General features: G+C 34.5%; 1 long non-coding RNA gene across 1 annotated transcript in view; it reads right to left on the bottom strand.

Moving 5' to 3' along the window:
* LOC145934438 (uncharacterized) overlaps positions 1 to 23,798 on the bottom strand; it is a 49,251-nt gene that overhangs the window by 13,719 nt on the left and 11,734 nt on the right. Inside the window, exon 3 of the long non-coding RNA XR_014425027.1 lies at positions 6,706 to 6,763. This is a non-coding gene — a long non-coding RNA (uncharacterized LOC145934438). The remainder of the gene's footprint in view (positions 1 to 6,705; positions 6,764 to 23,798) is intronic.

Here is a 23,798-nt window from a genome sequence, read left to right on the forward strand (position 1 = left end):
AACTGCCTATAGGTGACTGCGTGATATTTATTCGGTCTGAAAGATTAAATAAAACACGCCGAATTAAATGTAAAGCGAGAAATACATACGCGAGTTTTATCTTTATTCGCGTTTTTTAGCGTTCGATGTTAAAGCATTTCATATTCTGGCACAATAACATGCACAGTTTATCCTAGATGCGCTTGCTTCATCATCCTATAAGCATAAATCGCTAGGAAACATACTTTTACGTATAGAAAATGAACATCGGTGGATAATACCTGGAAATGGAACAACAGAGAATTCGAAGAGCTTCTATTATCGATTCGTCGTATTATAATTTATCGATAATCTACATGAATAATGGGATACGCTCATCTTCGTATACCAATGCCTATACGATGTCACTGTCAGTCTATGCAGCTTTTAAAAGGTAGACGACGATCGCTGCATAATTGATTAGATCCAATTCGCGTACACCGGACTCTGTATTTCTACTACTATTATATTTAATATATAATTTCATATATAAGCTACAATAATATTTTGCAGAATCATTCTTTGCTTGTATGTTAATAGAAGCATACAATAGGTTCTTTTAAGATTTAATTAATATAATAGGTTTTCTTAAGATTTAAATAATATCATTGATGATTTTTTTTTAAATAACAGAAAATGCGGTACATATCGCGTAAAGTTCCGTAGATTTTGCTACAAAATTCCGACACCGCCGATCATCTTTAAACCGTATTTTTCTTCTATTCGCAATTATTCATGAACTTTTCGGAGGGGCGAATATTTTCAAAGCCATCGACACCAGCATCAGAGAAAACGAGTCAGAGCGGAACGGAGAAAAAACTAAAGGTAAAAAAACAAAATGAAATTGTTCGTCTCGGATATGATGAAATTCTGAAGAACTTTCACGAAGAGAGGTCTTCGACTTCTTCGCTTGCACAGCACCCCGGATCACGAAGATCGATCGTTGCTATTCGCGATCGTTAGCACGGGTCACTGCATTCGGGTCGAAGGAAGTCGAAGTAGAATCGAAGTAGCCGCCAGAGGTTCTCAGAAGAAGTTCTGCCGCATCATTTTCCTCTCGATCGCGGATTTATGAATCGATATCGCGAGAGACTTTAAACTTTAAACCTTTAGCATCATTTTGTTAAAAAAATAAGGATAAACAAAATATGAAAATTTTTCAAAATTTTATACCTCACAAAGTTTTCGTTTTTGAAAGTTTATACGTTTGGGAATTCAACTATTGTTACATTCTCGCGCGCGTTTCAGCAGAGATATTTTTCTCGACGAAAAATATTTGATATTAGCTGTATATTCTATTGACGTTCGAGTGCGCATAAAAATTTGCAAATATTGTGAACGAATACGTGGCATTTTTAATGCGTCTGAATTCGAGGAGAAAACAAGCTACGAAACCTTGACATGGCCGGTTTCTTCGAGTTTTGTTTTTTTATAAGACGTCGATAAATAGTCTGAATCTTTTTCCCGCGCGATAATAAGATTGTAAAATCCTTTGTTCGTAAAGCTTTCACGGGAATCGACGATATTTTTCATGGAGTATCATTGTTTTCCGCATTCAAGTAAATTTTGTACGCGTATCAACAATTCTACGAAATATTTCATAAGTAATCAAGATTCTATGCCGAATTCCAAATAAACTTTTTTCGGAAAATACCAGATTAAGTGTTTAATTAATTTTATGTTTAGGATATTAAAGAATTTCGACAATTAAGTTTATTTTCAATTACTTTAATAAGAGAGAATATTAATAAATTTAATATCCTCTTAAGATAAAAAAAGATTTCTTTACTTAGATAGAAACTTAAGATTTAATCGTCAAAATATCTAATATCGATTTTTCAAAGATAAGAGTAAAAAATTTTCTCTAATAAGAGAAGATTATCATTTAAAAGATGTGATGCGCTAACGTTTATAATAAGATTTATGAAACATAAGCATAGGAACATTATTGCTTATATAACATGCAAAGTGTAATCGCACACGGGTAAAGTCAATGCGGGTATTATATTTTATGATTGCCAGTTTTTTACTACAATTCGCTGCATCATGACTACGAATGTTCACCGGAAACCTTTACCGGGTGTTCAACAGTTTTTTAATTATTATCATATATATGGAGGTACCCATAGTTTGCAAGTGATTAATAATTGCAAATAAGAGGTTTCTGACAAATCTCTCTCTCTCGTTCTTTCAACGACAAAGAAAAAAAAATATAACAATGAATTTCTCGGTCAATTTCACTCTGCCTTATTTTATATTTAGAATTTGAAAAGATATCAGATCTAATCCCCGAAAAAGGAAATAAATGAGTAAAATCGTGGCTTTTAATTTTTCATTTCAGATGGCCTTTGTTTCATCAGTATTTAAATTTCAGGCTTAGTTACGAAGAGGGACAAAGCTAAAAGTAAACATGAAACGAGCAACGTTTTTGTCAAGAAAAAGGAGTCTCCAACAAACTCTAGCTAAAACATTCGCCATTAAAATGTAATGTGATAGAAGAGACCGGCGTCTTCTCCGTCTGTCTCGTACCTAACCGCGTATATTTCTCGACTAGAAGGGCTTTCGTGTTTTGGAATGCACGCACGAGTATCGCCGCGGGATCGCGGCGCATATCGACAAGCGCGGTGTCGATCGCGTAATGGTATCGAGCAGGAATGCGCGCTCGATATATCGCGCGCGTAATGTATACACGCGCGTGTGTAAAACGAGGCTTCGCCGTAGATGTATATGCGTAACCGCACGTTAGTGCATCGCAGGCCGTGCGTGCACGTATATGTGTGTATTAATGTGTATATACACCGTTCATAGTCCCGGCGTGGGACCAAAGCGACTCAAAAAGTCGCACGGCGCGCAGCGGCTCTCAGACGACGCGACGTAAAGCTCGCCTTTAGGCATACACGGTAACTGAATTGAAACTCATTCAAGACGAAACGTAGAGAGATATTATCTCTTGGCGACAAAGTCAACGAAGACGAGGCTAGAATAGGATCCACGTGTGCGGTTGAAAAGCTCCGTAATTTCCGCGAGTTCTAATTTCGATTGTCATCGAAAAGTATATCTTGAATATTGAAAGTTTCATATTTTTTTTTACCGTGAAAGATGTAATTAAATATATATTTGTTTAAACAGGACAAACGTACACATGTGCGTTAATGTGACTAAAGATCGGCAGTTTTCGGACTGTCATGTTCCCTTCCTGTTATGCGGTCCCAAGAGTTTCAAATGCCTTGTGAAAAACATCCCGCAGGGTGTGCACTTTATTAGAAAACTTGTGTTAAAAGTATCGTTTTTCGTCCGAACTTAAGGCAGAGAGCGGTCAGGAAAAATGGCGAGTTTTCCCCCAAAATACTCAATGCATCGCTTAATGACGTTTGCCTTTCGAAAGAATTTGACACGGCATTGTAATCGTATATATACCTTTTCGAAACCCTTCACACATACGACCGACATCAATTCATTTCAAACTCTCGCTATTTGTGCGATCTTCGTATCAGTAATGATTTTTTGTTAGTAATCTAAAATCTCTATAACTCCATAAAAATGACATTCGGGAATATATACATAATATATTTAAGCAAATTTATCGATTCTCTATGAAAAGAAAAATCCGAACATATACATCCTTTTTCGCTCTCGAAAAGATTTCCACATAATGATTTTCGTAAAAAGGATTTATCTAAAATTCTTCGACGGAACAGTTATTGAGGAAATAGCTCTTAGAGCTAAATGCTTTCCACATGTTATATATGTGTGCGGACATATGTGTTGCAACACGCAGGGGTTTAATAAAGATTTCGCACCGAACCGAACAAATATTCCAAACGATCCATGAAATGACAATAGAATAATTGATTTGGGATATCCTAATTTGTCAATGGAGAATGGGGCCTCCAGATTTAATCGGTCTGCAATTTCATTCTGCGGGGTTATATTAAAGATAATTGTTACCGGAAAACCGCAAACTCTAAGCGACTTCGAAATAACTGCTCGAAAATGTTATATCATATAATGTCATCCGTATTACATATCTTGTTCTTATCGATAAGAATATTTCTGTTAATTCTTATTTTAATTCCCTTCGATTTTGCGCATTAAAATTCCCCGAGACAAACGCCGGAAGACGGCATCCTCGGATCGGTAAAAAGTCCGCGTAAAAATACAATAAGACGCGAAGCAACGGACTCGCCGTTACACCGGTGCGAAATCCGCTGTACAACGAGAGCAGCTGGTGCGTCCCTTCGAGACGAGGAAAAAGAAAGAGGCAGAAGAAAAAGGAAGGAAGAAAGGAAGCGGCGTGACGCGGTAGAGAAGTTCGTAGCGAGGTTCTACTACGCGAGGAGACCCTTCCTTTTCGGCGGTTTTCCGCTCTCGTTTCTTGTCGAGGCGCGATACAAGTGAAAGAAGAAAGAAGGGGGGAGCCAGGAGAGCCCGAAAAATGGGGACCACGTCGCGGGCACGTGTCTCGACCAGGACATCTGCCGTTGAAAAGGACCCACTGTTACGTCCCCATTATATCGTTTACCTTAGTAGCAAGCCACCTCTCTTTCTCGCCCTTCTTCCTCCTCCTCCTCCTCCTCCTTCTTCTCTTCCCCCCTTTTTTTTTACACTGCTCGCTTGCCCTTCGTCTCCTTGTGTCTAGGAACAAGCAGCTGCCCTTCTCCCTATAAAGCGGACCTACGCACCTGCCCTTCGAGAAGGATGACTGTTAACCGGTCTCGGGGTGATCATCGTGACGTATTGCCGACCAAGAGAAAAAAGTAGGGTAACTTCACTACCGAGATGATGCAACCGAAAGAAATGCAACGATCAAGCAAAAATTATGATCGAGATTTTCAACGCGATCGTTAGTGCTTAATACAATGAAAATATAACATTTTTTTATAGCATTTTTGAAAAAATTGCGTTAAAGAGAAAGAAAGAGAGATAAAGAGCAATGAAAAAAGTGCATCAAAAAGTGTCTAAAATCTGAGATCATATCTATAATTCGGGACAGAATTCTATTTATAATTTTATACGTCACAACACAGAAAATCGAAGTAAAATACACATAAAATACATATCGAGACATACATTACGCGGCATAATGCTTGCCACATGTATAAAGTATGCAGCACATAAAATTATAAATAGATTCCCGTCTTGAATTTTGTCGCGAATTTATAAATCGTCTAAAGCTGGCTTTAAACATGTGTCCGTCACCATAATTATTTTGCTGATATTTTTTCACAAAATAAATAACAATTATGGCAAATCATCATCGTTTCGATCTGTCACTGTTGCATAACGACGACCCGGAAAATCGCAAGATCCAGTAATACGTTCGGTTAAACGCGACACTTTCGTAGGTGACAGAATGTAACGAGCATCGCGCGGCGCTTCTATTCCGAGACGACGGACGTCGACCCGCAGACGACTCCCAGACTATACGGTAATAATTAAGATGAGGTGCTGGCGAAAGCCTTTCGCAGAAAAGGGAGCGAATGAGAGAGAGAACGGGCGAGAATTTCATCCACATCCATCGTCAACATGTGTCGCGTCGCGCGCGAACATAAATCCCAAAAATTGAGCTATTCATCACTTTAGACAATATCTCTCAATAAAATGCATAGATTAAATTCGTCTCCGTCAGGTGCGTGATTTCGCGCTCAAGTATATCCCTACATATTTATCAAACAGATACGATATTTTTTTGTTGATAAAATTTTTGGAATCGTATGATGAGACGATGCATTTTTAACAAATTGATATACATAAGCAAACCGCAATTAGAAAATTTAAGTGTATGAAAGTTGAGTATATGATAGAAATTAATATTAAAATAATTATACGATATTACTTAGATATTACACAACCGTACGCACATATTTAATTAGCCATTGTTTCTCATTTATTCGATAAATTTTTTTAATTAATTTTAATACCCCCTTTTAATTAGTAAAGTAATATTATTTTTAAAATATAATATTAGAATGAGATGGAAAATCATCACGTGTTCTTTCATTTATATAATTACTTTTAAAAATATTTTATGTTTTTATAAAAATTATATTTGATATACATATATTTTGATTAAAGAGAAAGGAATGCACATTAGTTTTATATATAAATCGAAAGAAATGCAAATATAATAAAAGTTTAATATCATAATTATAAAGTCCATATATATTAACGATATCGCGATTCGAACTTACTGGGGTCATCAATAGCATCATCACCCCTCATCCCGGATAAGAATTAAGAAAATATTATTTATGATAGCCTGCGTGACATATGTATATCATACAATGCTCGTATAATCGTGAAAAGCACTATTATGGTTTATAAAACTATTACCGGTAATTTCACCGCATTATTGCTTATTATTATCAGTACAGTTTGTAACTAATGGCTATTTAATTTGTATGCATGTTTACTAATAGTTATCTAATAGCTAGCTATTACAAACTGATTATATCAAGTTTTCGTCAACCTATTTATTATAAATTTATATACTGTGTCTTAGACACAGCAATTTGATTCAGTTAATCTCAAACAAGAAGCGTGAAATTATCTTAGACGCGATCACATTGCTCGAAAATAACGGAAGTTTCCAAAGCGCGATTCATGTGGAGCACGCGTGTGGAACGTGTTTTTGTCTATAGAAAAATCATTTGGAGATAATTTATATGAAAGCAAAATAAGACTTACCGCATCGCATTTGAAACCGCCAGTGGGCTTTTACAACACGTCACGTTGCACGCGCAATCTGTAACCAGACCGAAAAAGCAACAATTAGAACATAGAAATTATTACGATTGACAAGTATAATAATTTTGCACTCCGTATGACGGCTCGCGTACCAAGAGCCTGCTACTACTACATGTCGAGGAGCTGAAAAGGGGCGGCATTGTCGTCATTAAGATTCTAACCGAGCTCGTCCGCTTTCGAATGAACGACCCCTCGGCAACGAAACGGCCGCGTGCACACATACAAAACACACGAACGTACACACACGCATATCCATGCACGAAGTAATGCGCGCACGCACGAACAGAATACCTTGTAGGTACGAAAGGAAGCGAACTTCCTTCCTACGTCCGATGTCACGCGCACCATCGTTTATATAATCCATCCTGTGACGTCATGCTGTGTTTAATCCATTCATTACTGAACCGGCTCTCTGTCTCCGTCAGAGTCTGTCTCTTCTTTCCCGCACCCCAGTACAATAAGCAGCGTTGCACACGCAGAAACGGACATTAACAAGCATAAAAAACGTTGTATGTATTGGATACCGTTTCTCTTTAGACGAGGAAAAAACGATTGAAGAATTATGTGAGAACTATTTATCTTGAAAATGGTATGAATATAATTTTGAGAATCTTTCTATTCATGCGAGTATGCGTTTGCTATAATTCTTAGGATAGAAGAGACACTCTGAACACCCATTTATATTCTGTTACTATATTTTACATAAAATAAACTTGACATTATACCAAAAATTTTATGTATGCAGACATACAGGATATTTCAAAAATAGGCCGAAATTAAGAGCATATTTTTAATATACTTTTTATAACTTTTTTGATCCATGCATACAATGTTACGGTGAGTAGAATATGCTCTTAGAGTTTGGCTACCTGTATCATTTCTAAAACACCCTGTATATAAAATTTTTTTTGATACTGTGTGATATCGTATTAGCGCAAAACAAGTCGTTCCGGTAGATAAATTCACAAAAAAAAGCGAAATTTTTCGCTTCGGTAGATAAACGTGAGCGATAATGATTCTGATGCGAACAGAAATCGATCTGCGGCGAGATCTTTTTCTGCACACTTTCGTTATTCGAAAAGAGGCCGGAACCTTTGGGATCTTGTATCTTTGATTTTAACGGCAATGAATATTTACACTTTCGAGTGAAAAATGACAAATATTTTAGGTTTTACAATCTTTAAATTTAAATTTGTTTTCGGGATCTTCTTTCGTTTCTCTTTCCTTTATATTATTAAATTATAATTTATAGAATAGATTAAATTATTTGCTTGTGCAATGTATGTATATCTTGCCAACTAATACAAATGCAATTTTGCACACTCACATGCAGCTCCGGGTGGGTGTGTGAAGTTGGCACCCCTATGTTATGCTATCATAGTTCTGTTAAGAGTTCTGAGTTATTTAGAACCATAGGAAGAGTTCTTGATAATTTTTAGAAATAGTTCCGGTCATTACGATAACGAAAATCAGTTTATCACTGGAGAATCAAAAAATAGGGATGCCAACTTCACATTTCTTTACACATCGAGTTATAATAGTTTTGAGCAGAGTTTTAAGGTTCTTTTAAATAGTTATATATAGTTCCTGATTATTTTTTGAAAGAGTTCTGCAATTTTTAGATAAAAAAACGTATACTTTCAATATCGAAGATATTTCTAAAATATCAAGTTCTCATGAAAAACGTTAGAGTTTGTAATTTTCTAAATGTTTCGTAAAAGTATTAATTTTAAAAAATCAATCTCTTCGAAACTATAATAGATAGAGCCATGCGGTTTTCACATTTTTTCTTGTCTTATCGAGTACGATTCAGAAATCGTTTCTCGCGTTCGAATCTCGCGTTTTACCGAAACGCGTCGAAGATTGTGATAGCTAAAACCCGGGCGTCGCGAACGAAAAAAAGTAACGCGAGTGCAAGTGTTTCGAAACTTGTACGAGGAGGAGGCCCGTGGAGGCATCGGGCAACAAAGGAGCAACCGTGAGGTGAGTAAATTTAAATTGTTTAATAGTTTTCTAGTTTTCTAGTTCCTGATTATTTTTTAAAAGAGTTTGCAATTTTTATAGAGGTAAAAAAACATACTTTCAATATTGAAGATATTTTTAAAATATCAAGTTCTGGTGAAAGACGTTGAGTTCTGAATCAAACTCGTTAAGACAAGAAAAACCGTGAAAACCGCATGGCTCTAATTATTATAGTTTCCGAGATGTCGATTTTTTAAAATTAATCCATTTTTACGAAACATTTCAAAAATTACGAGTTCTGGTCGAAAATGCTGGAATTTTGAATTGTACACGATAAAACAAGAAAAAAAGTGAAAACCGCATAGCTCAACCTGTTATAGTTTCCGAGGTATCGATTTTTTTAATTCATCGGAACGTAGAAATTTTGCGACGATGTCAAGTCGACGTATGACATACGTGAAGGTACGTTTTTTAATCTAAAAATTGCAGAATTCTTTCAAAAAATAATCAGGAACTATATAACTTTAAAAGAACCTTAAAACTCTGCTCAAAACTATTGGAACTCGATGTGTAAAAAAATGTGAAGTTGGCACCCCTATTTTTTGAAACTGATTTTCGTTATCGTAATGACCGGAACTATTTCTAAAAATTATCAAGAACTCTTCCTATGGTTCTAAATAACTTAGAACTCTTAACAGAACTATGATAGCATAACATAGGAGGGTGCCAACTTCACACACCCGCTCCGGGTGCATGCCCTGAATTGCATGTGCGTGTTATCAATTGATAAATATTATAATATAATTAATTTTCAGAATTTAAGACTCAATTATATTCCACGATATGAAATAAGACACACTTCTGAAAGATTAAATTAATGTATGCAGACATTAGTATTATTATTAAGGAAAAAATGCGCACGTTAATATTGGAATTTAATAAAAACTTGAAGTTACAGAAGAATTAATCACGATTTTATGAAATCTGTTACATATTTATGTGTGTACGGAATATAATTGCAACAATGTAATATAGATTCGGACAGGACGTCACGATATACGAGAAGAGAGTTCAAAAGAAACGTTTCGTAAGAGAGACAGTTCTATTTTCAGTATCGCTGCACTTGCTAGAGTATGCGTGAGGAATATTATATCTGCAAGCCCGCAATGAAATAACATATTCCGTGTCTTCGCTCTAGCATCACAACCTTCACTTACAAGCGTTATTAGCTCCTATGCGTTGCGCAGTCATGGCACGAACGCAGCATTAAGTCGCGTTCATTCTACCCACAATGATTCTTTATTCGTTACTTACTGTAACGAAAAAAATATTTTTAACAATAAACATATGTTACGTAAAAAATTTTTCTTGTAATTTATAATCGAAAGTACTTCACAATTTTTAATATTTAATTCGAGCAAAGTAGATTCGTCAGGCATAGCTTTCAGGACTCGCATAGTGAGTTCGTCGATTTATGATTGTCATGTAGTGAATGCGTATTATGTAGATCGTGTTTTAATATGTTACTTTATCACGGATTGCGACACTGTGTACGCAGCTTGCGACGGTGCTGGCGACAACGTGTGTGGCGGCATAGCCAGTGGGCGGGTACCGCATGGCAAACGATTCCGATAGAAGGTACCGCGGTCTTGTACTCACCGATCGGCGTGCACGCAACGGAATTTCACCTTACATACGTTGAAAGGATAATTGAAGCGATCAGGAAACGTAACCGGAAAAGAAAATGCGCTCGAATAACACGTCAATAACCCGACGAAGTGCGCCTTCGCGAGGAAACCGGGTCGCGATTATTCGTTGCCGATGAGTTTATTACATTATCCCGGCTTTAATTAAATGACGAGTGTTCAGCCGCTCGAATCAAATGGAAATATCATTAAAGAATACAAAATTATTAACACGATTATGATTTTTTCCTTTCTCGATAATATTCCCATTTTCTCTGTGTCAATTATGTCAAAATTTTTGTTCTACCATTCAACCGATGAAAAATTGTCTTTATATGCGCTTGTATTTTTCTTTTAAATGGTACAAAAAATATTCTATATCTTTGTAATACGTTGATAATTATATGTAAATTTGTAGGGCAAAATTAAGAGTGACGTAAATAATCTGTTATTGCTTTAAACGCTTCTAATTTAGCCTCATTACTTATACATGCTATTATTATGTATATTTAGGCTCCCGAAGTACAGCACTCATGCAAGCGATAATTAAGCGATATCGAGAGACGCAAACTCTCTCTCCCTCCCTCTCGCCCTTTCTCCACGCGTCGAATAACACAGTTCGCAGTTCGGGATTAATCAGCCGTCGTGACCTTCGTGCGATCGAAAAAGCCCGCTCGGGGATATGAAATCGTCGTGTCGTCGGGCGACATCCGGCCCCGATTGTCGACGGCGCGGTGGCGCACGTGAATGAAGCTCGGCCTGGTGAACGCGAATGGGGAACACGCGCTGGATGCATGAGTTTAAAGAGACCCCGGAGAGCGGCGTTAACACGAAGCGACACAATCGTGCGTGCGCGAGCGATAAGCGCCGCGATGTTCTTCGAGGCGCGATAAGACGCTGTTGAAAAAATGTTGACCGTGTTCTCGTAAGCGGATCTCTCAAAAGCGAACCGTCGTGTACCGACGACGTAGTAATTTCTCGTAGATTTTATGTTATTGCATTGTATATTGAGAAATTAATTCATAAATGAAAGACTTTTTCAATAAAAGCCTTTTATCACATTTAAAAGCGCAAAAGAATGCAATCTTTTTATGATATTCAAGAGACAGAGTATAGATGTATAGTATTTTAAAAGAAATATATTACAACTTCCTTCTTTTTTTACGTCTCGAAAAATGAGAAAAGTAAGAGAAAGGATTCCGCAATAAAACACTAATAATAAATCAATCGTAACTGCATATTGAAGCAATAAGAGAAGAAAATGGAAATGACTGCGGGAAATCGACAACCGACGGATCCATCGCACGTCCTATTTACGTTGAAACGGCAAATTAATCTTACATTGCCGTGAAATAACTGTCAGAATTTAATTTCGATTTCGCGTTTGTGTCAATGAAGAATTTCGCAGCGCGCATCCGACAGTAATATTAGCACCGATACGTAATTATAATTAGTAGTAGCGAATATAATTATAATTAGCAGCAACGTTCTCCTCTCGTAATGGACAACATATTTGCTGCGTGGTCTTTCATATAACGTAATAGAGTGCTCCCCGGCGATTGATAAGAATTCTGACACGCCTCCATTCAGAGACGAGAAACGGGAGAAGAATGAAACCTTCGGAGACAAACGGAGCGAGCACGAGAGGTGACGGGTAGGCAATCGGACACTGATACGGGAAGGCGAGATTACGAAATCGAGAGCTACGAACGCGATTTTTCTGCCCGAGAAATATCTTGTACTCTCTGGCCCGTACTCAGATAAGCGAATTTTTTTTCTGTCATATTATATACGTACGGAAAACGCTATCGCGATCGCATCGAGAACGCGTACGAGTCACAGTTCAACGAGTCGATTTTAACTTTGAACCGACGGATGTTTAGTTTCTTGCGTAACACAAGCACGGAAGTACGTGTATATACATGTATATGTATGTATGTGTATATGTATGTATTCACTTTTATGTGAGACATATTATTTTTTATATCCGTAAGAGCGTTTACTGATATTATATTTTTATTTGATTTTTTGTCGGCTACTTTTTTCATGACTTCTTTTACTAAGGATTACGTTCCGTAAAACTTTGAATACAATTAACAATATGTTAAAGAAAAGAACTCTTGAGGAAGTTAAAGAAAACTTGGAGTACAACTTTGTTAAATTATTTATTCTCGGCAAACATATCATTTTTGATATGTTTTCATGAGAAAAAAGAAACATTTTTAAGATCTAGAGATTAGACGCGGTATAAGCTTAGGTTTATTAATCTTTCATCAAATTCAGATTTAAATATTTATTACATATATTGATTGAACATTTTTACTCAACAAGTACTACTATCATTAAGAGAGTTCTGAATCCTTTTCTCTTTTACACCGTTCAATATAATTCTCTGATTTCTTTTAATGCTCCTTTAATTTAAATGACAGATAACATATCAGCTTGTAAGAGGACAGACTCGTCTCTTCTAAGAACTTGTTTAATCGCGTTGTGCCTTTATAGGCAATGAAATAAACACCCACGTTACGCAATATTGTCTCCCGTCGCGCGTGCGCAAATTTACGACAAATTCCGTATATTTAATTTACATTGAAGTAGATACATACGTGTGTGCACACACATTACAAGTGTATTTACGCAACAGGCCGCGCATGTGCCTGACGCAGGTGGCGTTATGACGCAAATATTTTATCGGTTATTCGGTTGTGCTTTGCTATATATATAGATAGATAACAGAATCGACGATCGAAATGCGGACGCTCGAGTAAATTACACATATCACATCTCTAAGTTTCCCTGCCATATATAATGACTTCAGGTTACCGTGTGTGCGTTCCTCTCTTCTCTCTTTCCGCGTTCTTTAATTTTTACTAACTATCTATAAGCAAATGAGCACTAGAAAATTTAAGATAATTAATATGTCTATTAAAAGCGCAAGAGAGTCTAACAATGTCTCTACATTGTTAAAACAATTCGTAACTGTCCATCTTCGTCGAGAGCTGTGCTTCCCGATTTATCAGTGTGTCGTAGGCAAACCGGAAAGGGTTACGAGATTGGTAGAAGTCGATATCTCTCTCTCGAACGCGGGCAACGCGCCGAAATTCTCGACTCGGATGCAGGGAGCACACTTTAAAAACGTCTCGATCTCATCCGGTCAACCCCCTTTCCTCGGTTCCTCGAATATCGTCGTTATATCACGGACAATGCGCACTATACATGTATGCATCTACTTACAATAGAAAACAAACCCCTCTTCGGCGAAGGATCCGTGAAGCATTGAACGAAATTTAATCCTGCTTTTAGTAAATGTAAAAAAAATAATTCAACGTTTTTTTTATTTGAATGTGTCCATAATATTCAACATAATAATATTACATCATCATTAATTGTCTCCAGATACGAATCTGGAAAAGCGTCTAAAAATGTATAACTTTCAATCCGTTCATTTCGAAACGATAAACATTACGGCACTGCTGGGACGTAGTTGGCAAAGAGAAATGATGTCACGACCGGAAACAGGACGTACATGTATATAGATTCATAGAGACGTAAGTACGTGACCCAATTATAACATGGCAAAAAAAAGCATCGATCGTATAATCAAGTAAAAGGTTCGTTAACCTCACTTTTTTAAAGAAAAATCCGATAAAAGACTCCAGTGAATGTAACTTAATATTATTTCTTTTAATGTAAAATTGCGGTTTACATTATATATCCTCTATATGTAATCAGGTGCTCAACCACAAATTTAATATTGCGAAGTTTCATAAACATAATAAATAAAACTGTATATTAGCTTGTGTTTTTTTGTACTTATCACACACATACGCATGATATTCATTTATATTAATCTGAGTAAGGATGTATGAGAACTTATAATTATGCGTGGTTGACCACGTGTCGACGTGTCGGTGGAATTGTCATGATCGGCAGTAAACATCGGTGAATACAATTTTAGTGTCTTCACCCAATCATGCTTTGTGGTCGGATAATAATAATCGTCTTGACAGACACATACTCAACAGAATATTTAGCAAATCATTAAAGAAATATAAAGAAGACAATACATCATTGCATTTGAGTAGCTTTAACTTTATCGAAATATTTTCTATCGTATAAAAAATGTGTCATTTAAATAATATTTGAATTCTTAAAACATTTGCTGTTCAACAAAGCTAAGACATACAAAATGCATTCTTATAAAAAATAAAATAAAAATAAAATAATTTTATATACTAGAATACAAGCGCGCGCTACCCGCGCACTTATTGAAAAGAATATTAAAAAAAAAATAATATAAAGTTTGTTTGAACTCGATTAATATTTTTGACAGAAATCAACTGATTCAAGCATTAATTTGCTAATTCAATTTTAAAATAATATGTTATAAAAATTAAAATAGTAATATGTTATAAATAATGTTATCATACTTTATCCTCGATTAATATTTTTTGACAGAAATCAGCTGATAATTGTCAAAAATATTAATCAAGTTTAAAGTATTATTAAAAATAATAATAAAGCATTAATTTGCTAATTAAATTTACAAATAATAACATAATAAAAAATTGTTTTTAAATAATATGTAAATAATATGTTATACCTTATCCTCGATTAATATTTTTTGACAGAAATCAGCTGATAACTGTCAAAATATATATTAGTTTAGAGTATTATAACATATCATTTAAAACATATTATTATTTTATTTCATTTTGAACAAATTGATTTATTTTTCAGTAAATATATTGAACATTTATTAAGATTCATCGTTTTGATATTTAAGAATGGTACGAGAAACCGCGATAATTCAGAAATCATTGTCCAAGTGCGCTTTGAATAAACTGACTTTCGTAAGAACGTCGAAACTACACAAGTGCAATCGCGAGTATAGATGACTAAAATGAATGAAAGAAAAAGTTGGTCGAAGGATATATTTTTTGCCTTACTTATTATCTGAGTATCGAGTTTCGGACGCGCGTTTCGAGTTTCCGAGCCGTGCTCACTCGAGCGTGAAGGAAAATTGGAGATAACGCGAGAAGGATGCAATGAGGAATAGAAAAAGAAGCGAGATGCTAGGTTTCGAAAGAGAAGAACGCCAAAAGGAATAAAGAAGGACGCGAGATGTTTCGCGAGTAAATGAATCTCTCTTTTTTCTCTTTTTGACAAAATCAGCTGATTAAAGCGTTAATTTGCCAATTAAATTTTAAAATAAAAATATGTTATAAGAATAAAATAATAATGTTATAATTCTTTAAACTCGATTAATATTTTTGACAGATATCAGCTGATTTATGTCAAAAAATATTATCTGAGTTTAAAGTATTATAACATATTATTTATAACATTATTATTTTAATTCTTATAACATATTTTTATTTTAAAATTTAATTAGCAAATTAACGCTTTAGTCAGCTGATTTTTGTCAAAAAATATTAAAATAGCGTTAATTTGCTAATTACATTTTGAAATAATATGTCAAAAAAATCAAAATATTAATACGTTGCAAATGAGAGATATGTTATAATACCTTATCCGCGATTAATATTTTTTGACAGTTATCAGCTGATTTCTGTTAAAAAATATCAATCGAGTTTAAAGTATATAACATTATTTACAACAATATTATTTTAATTTCTATAACATATTTTTATTTTTAAATTTAATTAGTAAATTAACGCTTTTAATCAGCTGATTTCTGTCAAAAAGTATTAATCAATTAAAATAAACTTTGTATTATTTTTTAATAATATTATTTTTAATACAAAACCGAAGAATGGTGCGCACGAATCGCGCGCTTGGGTTGTTCTAGTCTTTTTTTCTAAAAAAGGCATGTTAAGTCGATTCTTGCATGTATTGTTGCTTCCTTTTTCGCGATGTTGATTAACTGTCTCGATTTGCGTTGTGCATTATATTCGTAGCATCGAGAGGCTGTTATCGCGAGGGTTAGCAGTTTGACAGTTTGTTCAAAATAAAATAAAATAATAATATGTTTTAAATAATATGTTATAATGTAATACTTTAAATTCGATTAATATTTTTGACAGTTATCAGCTGATTTCTGTCAAAAATATTAATTAAATTTGAAGTATATTATAACACATTTAAAACATATTATTCTATTTAATTTTATTTTGGACAAACTGTCAAACTGCTAACCCTCGCGATGACAGCCTCTCGATGCTACGAATATAACGCACAACGCGAATCGAGACAGCCAATCAGCATCGCGAAAAAAATGCAACAATACTTTGAGACTTTCGAGAATCGACTTAATATGCCTTTTTTTTTAGAGAAAGGGATATGCTTTTTCATTCATTATAAAATATCCGCAATATTACGTATATATAATAATTATTCTAGTTGTAACTTTTGTAAATATATATTATATCTTATCCAAATTATTTGGAAAAAGGGAAAGCTTTACTTACAATATTAAATAAACGATAATATCTCGAATGATTGTTAAAACGACCATTGTGTAATGTCATTAAAATAATATTTTTTATACGTCAGTGTTTAGTATTAATGTTACATTTACAAATGTAACATCGCCATAGTATATAAAAAAGATCGAGGAGACAGCCTCGATCTTCGAAGGATGGTTATTGTGGCATTAAAGTGTGGGAAAAAGCGTTTGCTCTACAGTAAGAATGAAGAGTCTGCGGTTCATTCATGGCCAGTATCTGAATGGAGAAAGAATAAGAGAGAGAAAGAAGACAGAAGGAAAAAGAGAGAGAGTAAATCTATGTGCATGATTGTACACGTATACGGACACATGCACATTTATGTGCAAGTATTCACACATGCATGGCAATATAAATAAATATACTCATGTGTTTATGTATATCGTATCGCGAATTATAAGAGACCGATCGAATTCGATCATATCAAAAAGAAACATATTTGGCTACACAGCCTAAATATAATTTGTTATTTGTGATGGCTGTTAATGATATTTATCTCTTATTTAAAAAATTTTTTAAATTATATGCAATATTTAAATATATTATGAATAAAAGTGACTGTGTGTGTGTGTGTATTTCTTTATATCGTATGTATTATATACAGGATATATTCACATGCGTTTTTCGCAGTTTTTGCAATTAAAATAATTCTTTTATGACAGTTTATCTATAATTAAATAAAGTTAATGGATATAATAAAGTAATTAACTTAAAAAGATTCTAATTAAATTGCTCATTTTTTTATCTTTATAGAGAGAAAGAAGTTTTGTTAAGCTTCTTCTTTCTTAAGTTGTATAAATCTTTAACTTTTTTATGAAAGCTTTTAGTAAATTACAATTTAAAAAGTTGCAGAAAACTTTGAGCGCTTTTTTTCGCCCCTTATGATTATCTGTTAAAAGTCATCGAAGAAAGAAGTGCGAACGGATTCACCTGATGTGTCGGAAGTCTTAAACATCGGGAAACAGTCTGTGCACGCTGCTCATTATATAACGGCGCGTATATGTAAAATACCCACACATTCGATACATAACACACTGCCGCCTAGATACTCTACAGGACGTCTGTAAAAACCCACTGTGATGGCGCATTGTGAAGCGAGCCGGCTATAAAAAGCGCCGCTAAGCCGCTCGTAAAACACGGCAAAAACTCGCCAAATAAAGTACGCGAGAGAAGCGAGGAGAAAGAGAGAGACGAAAGAGAGATATACCTACGATGTACGGCCTCTCCGAGCCTAACCAACCACCTCTCATCTCGTCGGCGGCAAGCACAGACCCGAGCAAGTTTGACCTCCATTATTTCCCCGCATTCCACGAAACATTGACCCATCCATCCCCGCCGTAATTTCCTACCGAGTCTCGCGTGAAAGATCCCGATATACTATTTTCATTCAAGGTAAGACGTTCAGCTTTAATCCTTTCCTTTCGATCTGCTATTCATTACAAGGTATCTCTTTTTTTTATATTCGTATAAAAAAGCAAACAGAGTAAAGTGTATTGCTCCCTTCATGGAAAACTGCAAACAAATCATTGACTTGAGAGAAGCGTCTCAATTTTTTTTTTTTATTTTTTTTATTTATTTATGCAAATATTTTTTATTACGATTCTACATAGTCTTCGAAGAGATAACTTATTCAGCTAATGTATGTTATATCGAGTTGATTTAACAATTCCTGTAAGAATTGAGACATGTGAGATCGCGGGAATATTTTTTTTGTCGTCAATGTATCTATATCCTAATTAATCTCCGCTCGACTTTGTGCACGTACCCGCGGAGAAAATCGTAAAATTAATGTGTGAACTTCGATAGCGCGCTATTCGTACGGCAAATCGCCGGATTCGAAACTTAAAAGGCGAGAGGGAGTCATGCGAATTTCCGGCCAACAATAATTCGGCCCGATTGAGCACCGCTGCGTGTACTCCGAAGGAGTTCCCACGCTGCTTCGCGTCGCACACAGCTACATCGCGGCTAGATACGATGATTCGTTGGTGCTGGTCCACGAGCCCTAGAACTCTGTTGATTGGATGATCCGAAAACTGATTACGAATGAGGGAAAGAATAAGCGCACTATTCGTATATATACGTTCTAATGTATGCATGTCTCTATTTCTCTCTTTCTTTCTCTCTTTCTCGTTGCTATTTTCAAAACGCAATAATGATTATGCTGACGAATCATCGGTTCATATCTTTTCACATTTTTTCACGTTTTTTTAAAATCAATATAATATTAATTCACACACTTTTCTGCAATAAACACAATAAACTGTAGTAGTTGTCGCGGTTTTATCATCAAAAAGAAAAAATCAATTTTTTGGGACGTAAGAATTATTCTTAAAATTTCTCAAAATTACATAGATTTTGCGTGATACTGCTAATTTGATTACTGGCAATAAATATCGAACGTGACAATGAACAATTTTATGTTAGGATCCCAGTAATGCTGTAAATGTTTATATCGATGCTAGATCATTATAAGCAGCGATTGTTAGCACTCTCTAGGTAGAAGTCGTAAATAACAATGTAAAGGTTCACAAAATACGAAGATCTGGCATTCATTCAATATAGAAAACGCCGGTTGAGAATTTGTACCCTTGCAAGAGTTGTAAACATAGGCAAGTTTCAAATAACGATATATTACAACGTACATGGGAACCGTGTCATCCACGATTATCTTAACAGCAGTGATACCGTATTGTTACGACCCGTCGTCGCTTCTCCCTGCTCATTTTTCGTCATCGTTTTCCGAAAAGTAATAATCGTCCAAAAAATTTTCCGTCATCCCAATAACGCAATGTCAACCGCAATAATCGTAATCTGAACTAAATAATAAAAATTACTCATTTCTATTACACGTCTCTCCAATGTTTCGTACTTTTGTCCTTTGTATACATGTGTAATTTTATATCATGTCTTAGAGTGGGTAAAAATTATAAAACAACGCCGTTATAAAAGAGACCGTGTTTAAAAAAAGAAATTTGTTAAATATTAAAATATTTAAAAAAAAATATTTAAGATATAACGTTTGCAATATAATTTATTTGTTCTCTATATTAATTTTTTTTATCATTATAAATAAAAAAAATATTGTTACTATTAAAACTCTTTTATTTAATAATCAAAGAGAAAAAAATCTTATTTTGAAAGAAAGAGACAGAAAGTTGTTAGATTTCAGAGAACCATTTGTTCAATTCACTAGCATATATTCTGCAAATTATGGAGCATATACCTGCATGCACTTCTCCCTTTGATTCAACCTAGCCTAGCAATAAAATCGCTGGCTTCGTAAATACATTTCCTGCCCCTTATCGATGTTGCAAGGAATAAAGTTATTATTACACACAAATTATTTTTATCCATTTATGACGAAATATTAAGCATTAGTCATTTTTACGAAATGTCAAATGCATCAGTTCCCCGAAATGATGTCGCAGCATCCAAGATTACTCGTGAACTCAATATCTCAAATGAAAAAACTTCCAATCATAATGTCAGTTCTAAGAAATGCATTACAAAATATATTCCCACGCGAATGTATTTCATATTTCTCTATAAATGCATATTCATAATTCTAATATTTCGTTTTGGAAGACATCTCTAATTTCATCTTTTCTATATCAGTTATGAACATTATCTAATCTTTCAAAAGTGGAATGTTAAAAAAAAAGATAAAAAAAGGAATGCTAAATAATTTTACGTAATAAAATAAAAAGAAATTAAAAAAGAGCTAGAGAAATAATGAGTTATTTCGGCAAAGCATTCCGTGCTCACGTGGACATGCCCAATTCGTCAGAGAACGAATTAGAAGAGAGAAAGAGAAGGAAGAAGGGAAGAATCTGTGTGGAAGAGAGGAGGGGAGATATTCGTGCGTACGTGCGTACACGCCAGTGAACGAGCGAGACAGATAAAGAGTTGAACGAACCCACGCGCGGACCCCGAACCTCGCTAATTTTTTAAAGACCCACCTCCGACCAGTATTTCTACTATCGGAGAGGCCACCGTAGAAGCCGATGAAGGTTCTGCTGCGTAATAGAGGCGGGTTTTCGCGACGAGTTTTAGAGGGGAGACCCTCTATGCGGCTGTAGAATCGCCGCAGCATTTTTACGGCAAAAAAAACAGCGGCGTCAGATATTAAACGAGATCTTTCACCGAAGCTATCTCAACGAAATGGGACGGAATTTAAATCACCGATGACAATCGAGTAAACTATAATGCTATTTTGATGCTAATCGGCTTCAGTAAGATTACCTTCTGGCCTAATGAGTATTTTGCGCAATGTATCTATACTTGAGATTATCATAGAGATTGATAAATCATCAATAAATAAAAGAGGATATATATGGAATGTATAAAAAAAATCTCTATATATAAACCGTATGATCCACACATACACACAATATTTCGAAAGTTATGTTTTAGTAAACTATTTTCAAGTTAATTTTTATATCTGAAATCTTTAAAATGTTGCAACAATTGTTTGTATTAAAATAAATAACGATATTACTGATATTTGTTTACGTCATTATTAATGGAATAATAAAATATTTATGGAATAATATAATATTTAACAAAAATAACGCTTTAATCAGCTGATATGAAAATAGTTATATGTTGTAAATAATATGTTATAATATGTTATAATGCCTCATCTGCGATTATAATAATTTTTGACAGGTATCAGCTGATTTCTGTCAAAAAATATTAATCGCAGATAAGGCATTATAACATATTATTTACAACATATTACTATATTTAAATATTTTATATATATAATTTATATTAGTAACGTGATTAAAATAACGTGAGAAGGATGCGAAGAATATACGAAAAGAATGGAAAAAACGAAACATCAATGCTCGTAATACTGACGTTATAATCGCGTGTGTGAGTAACTACGTGAATGAAAGAAAGTACGAGTAACACTAAATTAAGACATAAATCACCGCGATAAAAAACTGGATGACAGCTCGACATGTATATAGTTTCACACTTCGAGGTGCGATGTGCGACAACTGAAAATTGTGAAAAAAGTATCCGCATATCTTCTTTAGATTTTATCTACGTATCGAGTTTCATCAAAGCCGCGCAAAGCTCGCTCGAGCATGTCTTTTAAGAGTGCAAGAAGGATGCACGCGAAGGAATAGAGAAAGATAGAAAAAAAAGTCGAGGCTCGAGTCCGCGTGGATCGATGTGCCTTATAAGGAGTTAGAGATAAGAAAGAACGAGACGCGACGAAGAACGAAAAGGACGCGAGAAGAAAATCCGAAACGCCAATAAGAAGCGATGTTTCGCCAATAAGACGAGCTCATTTTGCGAGTCGACGAATTTCGACTTTTCTATTGGATCTAATGGTCATCGCTCGATGACTCCGCGCGGACTCCGCGCGGACTCCACGTGGACTCCACATGCAAAAGTCAATATGTCATGCGGATCACAACGCATCTCCGAAATCACGATTTTTCTATTAAACTATGGGAATAAAACAATTATGATTATTTGCGTACGATGACTCTGCGCGGATTAATTAATACACATTAATACAAGTTTTAAGAAATCCTTTGCCTGCTCCTTGCCATCTCTATTCTTTTTCTAAATAGCGATTTTAATATTCATTAGAACAACACAAGCGCGTGCCATTCTTCGATTTTATGTTAAAAAGAATGATATTTTCAAAAAAATAATATGAAGTTTGTTTTAACTCGATAAATATTTTTTTGGCAGAAATCAGCTGATAACTGTCAAAAATATTAATCGAATTTAAAGTAATATACATTTAATAAACAACATATTATTATTTTTAAATTTAATTAGCAAATTAATACTTTAATCGGCTGATTTTTGTCAAAAAATATTAATAAAGCGTTAATTTGCTAATTAAATTTTAAAATAATATGTTATAAAAATTAAAATAATATATTTTAAATAATATTTGTATGTTATAATATTTTAAACTCGATTAATATTTTTGACAGTTATCAGCTGATTTCTGCCAAAAAATATTAATCGAGTTAAAACAAACTTTATATTATTTTTTCGAAAATATCACTCTTTTTAATATAAAATCGAAGAATGGTACGCGTAGCGCGCGCTTGTGTTGTTCTAATAGATAAATAAATTTCGAATCCTAATCAGATTAATCGTATCTCTTGAGTGATCGAGAATCTTTTATGCCCTGATCTTGATAAGGTTTTGCAAATCTTTTATCGTGGATATGTGTGTATTGTATGATAATAAAATATTTATATACCGATTATATGTAAGCGATACGAGTATTTGAGTAGCAATTAATAGTCGCGAGTGTCATTTAAATGCTACAAAAAATATTGTGTTTGAGCAATAAACGAGAGCACTTAGTAATATCTTTGTTCTTCATTTACATTTTTCTTTTTGATTATCTAATTGTTGCTTTACATTTAAAACGTAATAAAGTATTGTATCGGGAAAAAAATTTTACGTACTTTATTTCACTTTTAATCACTTGTAAGTCAAATATTCACGTAGAAAGCATTCGCACCGTCGATCGAGTTTTATAAATCGCGTGCTTACACAGGGATTAAGAAATTAATTATAAAGTCAGTGAAATATTTGGCACGGTAAATTTGACAATTTTATAGAATTCCCTATTTTCGCTGTAAATCTGCATGATGTAATTTCAGCACGTATATAAATTTCAAGATCGTAGTGTTTCGAGATGTATTATTAAAAAAAAAGAAATAACGAAAGTATGACGAATAAAGCTATGGTATTATAACAGAGGCACGTTCTCACGTAAGCTCGTTTCGAACAAATTCTTAACACAAAGTATATTACAATAATGATAATGAAGGTATCTGATTACAGAGAGAGAAGGAGGGGGAGACAGAGAGTAAGACAATAAATATGACAAGAGATTTTTAAACAGGCCTTTGACTTGATTAGCATTCAA

This window comes from Prenolepis imparis, unplaced genomic scaffold, assembly GCF_030444845.1.
Source record: "Prenolepis imparis isolate NDT839.2.m4 unplaced genomic scaffold, iyPreImpa1.0 SCAF_3, whole genome shotgun sequence".
NCBI lineage: Eukaryota > Metazoa > Arthropoda > Insecta > Hymenoptera > Formicidae > Prenolepis > Prenolepis imparis.